Here is a 3,689-nt window from a genome sequence, read left to right on the forward strand (position 1 = left end):
CTTTGAGATTTATTTTCATATCTTTTACACATTATTTATGAGATCCTTTCTTTGCAAATAAATAGTTTTAATGCTTCCTTTCCAAACTGAATGTGTTTCTTTTTATTGCCTTGGTGAATTATCTAGAAGTTTGAAGGAAATTATTAATGGATATAGTGAGGTTGGGCATGTTATTTTTTTTTGAAATTGATGGAAGAGATTCAAGATTCTGCATCATGTGTGACTTTTGGAAACCATTTATTATGTTGAGGAATTTTCCTTTATCCCCAATTTATTAAGAAGTTTTATAAAAAATGCATGCTATATTATTTGTAATGCTTCTCAACATCTATTATAAAGATCATATACTTTTCTTTTTTAGGTTGATAACAGAAAGATAGTACTGAATGATTTCTAAAGGCTAAGTAAGCTTGCATGACTAATATTTCATAATAAAATATTTTATATTTACCCTTGCTGTTACCACCTGTTTTAATTAATTTCTTTAGATTCATATTTCTATCTGCTGTCATTTTCTTTCTACCTTAATTACTTTCTTTAACATTTCTTGTGATGTGAGTCAAGTTGTGATTTGGCCTTTTAGCATCGGTATGTCAAAACATCTTTATTTTTCCTTTGTTTTTTAAAAAATAAGTATAAAATTCAAGACAGACTTTTTTTGTCCCTATAGCATTTTGAAAGTGTTACAATTCTGACCTGTCTCTTGCATTGTTCCAACTAATCTGTCAACCTTATATTTCTTCTTCTATATAAAACAAGTTTTTGTTTCTCTGGTTGCCTTTAATACACTTTTTTCTTTATCACTGGTTTGAAATAATTATGATGAATTAGGATGTGCTTAGGTATATTCTCCATGTTTCTAGTATTAAACTGTTTTTACAGATCAAGTTATTTATTTAGGTTCTTTGTAAGAAATTTAGAACACCATTTTGTATGGAGAAAGCTCATTTGTGAGAGCAAACAGCAGAGGTAGCCCAGGAGCTGAAGCTTTGATTTTTGGCAGAATGTGAGGGTCCTCGGCTTTCTTAGGAATCTTGCACTGCTCTGTAATCCTCTATTTCTCTTTCCTTGTGTTGAAGATCTGCCCATTCTGGTGTGTGCTGCTACTTCTTGAGATAAGCATCAGTGAGATGTTTGGGGATTTTCACAGCACTAGTAGCAATTTCGTTGGAGGCGGCGATGGCAAATACCTGATGTGTCTACGCAGAGGAAGTGGTTTAAGAGACAGAGGTCCAGGTACAAATAGCAAACCACTGCTCAGCAGCTTCAGGAACACCGCCCTCCTGTCTCCAGGATGCCCAGTGAGGGTGATCGGAGTTGTCCAGGGGTTGATGCTGGCCTATGGTTTCTCACATGCTGACTGAACGTTTTTTTGTTTGTTTGTTTGTTTGTTTTGCCATGGCTCAATGACTTTCCAGGCATATCTTCAGTAGGATATAGGCATTTCGCAGTTTAACCACTTGGATACCGTCATAACTGTCATCACCAACTGGTTTTGTGAGAGTAGCGAATCCTTTCTCCTTCTTTTTTTTAAATCCCGGACTTATCTGCTAAATACTTCATCTTGCAAATGACCTTTCCGGAATACATCCCCCCACAATGAATATCTGCCCGTTTCCCTGACCTGGGTAGGTTGTGGCCAAGGGTGGGCTTCCTCTTCCTAGCTTGTCCTTTCTTAACCTTGCCATCAGCTTCTGCCTTCTGGGCTTCAGATTTCTTTCTCCTTAGAATCTGGCTTCTCAGTTTTTTCACCAGCCATCTTGCAAGAACTGGTATTAAAGTTTTATAGGAAACATTAAATATTAAGTTCACAGTTCTCATTAAATGTGAAAAAACTCAGCCCATTTTTTAAAAAATATAATTTTACTGTGAAGGATTTAAGCTGCAGTTACATTTGACTCCAAGTTGTATAACAGCTCAGTAGCCTGCCTTCCTTTTTTCCACTCTATGTTTTGTATTTCAGTTTTAATTGTTTCCATTTTTTTACTTCAGATGTACTAATTTTCCCTTCTCTGGCATGCAATCTTCTATTATTCTCACCTAGTATTTTTTTTTAATTTTACACATTGTAGTTTTCATACCTGCATATACGGTTAGCTTTTTTAAAGATATATTTTTCATCTTGTATGTTTGAACATATGAAATAGTTAAGGCAACTGTCTTAATGTCATTTTTCTCATTTAAACATCCATGTTAATTCTTTGTTAGTTTCTATTAGTTAACTTTTTTTGTCAGTATGATGTATTTCCTTTCTTATTGTGCCTGAAAAATTTTTGCATTACTATAAATATTCCTGAGCTGCATTCTATGATAGTTTTGTAATTTGCAACATTTGTATTTTTTGGTATCTTATTTTTACGATTGATTAGGCAGTAACAGAGCCATATTCAGAGTAAGGCTAATTATTTCTTCTACATATTAAGTCAACAGCTTCTTTATACTCTTTCCAATATACCATGAATCTTGAGACTTCCTAATGACTGGTACAAATATACACTATTCCTGGTCATATGTAAGCACTGGGCACTCTTCCCTCTAATCCTTTCAATGTGGTTGTTTTGGTGGTCTCAGATAATTTCCACTGCATAGACTTTTCAGTACATGGCTGAATACTTAAGAAGAAATCATTGAAGAACGCTAGAGTTCTCCACAGGCAGTTCTTTCATTAGACGTTCTGTATTTTGTTAACTGAAGTCACTCTGATCTTCTTCAAGTCTCAGCTTTTTCTCCTAAACTCTCTAATTCCTTCAAGTTTCTTCCTTTGCTCACCATGTTTTGCAAACCATATCAGTTCACTATTGTAGGGCAATTATAGACCTCACCTCATTTGTTCTCCTTTCTCTGCAAGATCACTTTCATTTATTATCCATATCTAGGAACTGTAAATGTTTTTCTCACACATTTTGCACATTGTTTTGGCGTTTCTATGGGTGATGATAAATATTGCTTCTGATATTTCATTTTGACCAAAATCTAAGTGTTGTATTTCTAGTCAGTTATCTACTATGGATCTGTATATAGGAACACAAAGCTAGAATTATTGAAGTCAACATGATCACAAGATATCTCCTCTATTGTGCTTTAAAATTAGTAATTATTTTGCATCACAAATTATTTTGTGTTTTATCGATTCAAAAGTAATATGGAATAGTTACTGCCCTTTATGTTTGGAAGATCACTTAGCAATTTCAGTACTATCTTTTGATAATTTTCATTGAGGTATGTAAAAAAAAGATGTAAGAGAGTCTACTTGTCATTCAATGCAAATTTAATTGGGAACTTGGCAGATATTAGGCAAATGCTACCTAGAAGAGTTGATTACAGAATTACATGTGAACTGTTGATTTGAATTGATGATTTGAAGTTCTCAATGAAAGAAAACATTGAGGATAGGTAATGTGAGAAAAGATATGGAAAGGTATGCATAGAATATAATGTGTGAGCAAAAATCTTAAATAGAGTGTAATAGATAAGTTATAAATTAGGAATGTAGGAAAATCTGGAATGTTGATTCAGCATCGAAAGGCAAGGCTGAGGTAGCAGACTGATGTCAGATCGTAAAAGAGCTTGTTCAATAACTAATAAACTCGAACATAATTCACTGATGAGAGTGGAATAAAAACCTAACTAAGAAAAATAAAATATTTTAGATGCCATATTCAGTTTTCAACAAACATTAGAAAACAAAA

The 3,689-nt window shown here is 33.6% G+C and overlaps 1 pseudogene; it reads right to left on the reverse strand.

Moving 5' to 3' along the window:
- Positions 1 to 916: 916 nt before the first annotated feature.
- On the reverse strand, positions 917 to 1,759 carry LOC118994694 (60S ribosomal protein L6-like; annotated as a pseudogene).
- Between the last annotated feature and the right edge of the window lie 1,930 nt (positions 1,760 to 3,689).

The sequence above is a fragment of the Sturnira hondurensis genome, unplaced genomic scaffold (genome assembly GCF_014824575.4).
Source record: "Sturnira hondurensis isolate 20B ecotype Veracruz unplaced genomic scaffold, ASM1482457v3 Scaffold0009719, whole genome shotgun sequence".
NCBI lineage: Eukaryota > Metazoa > Chordata > Mammalia > Chiroptera > Phyllostomidae > Sturnira > Sturnira hondurensis.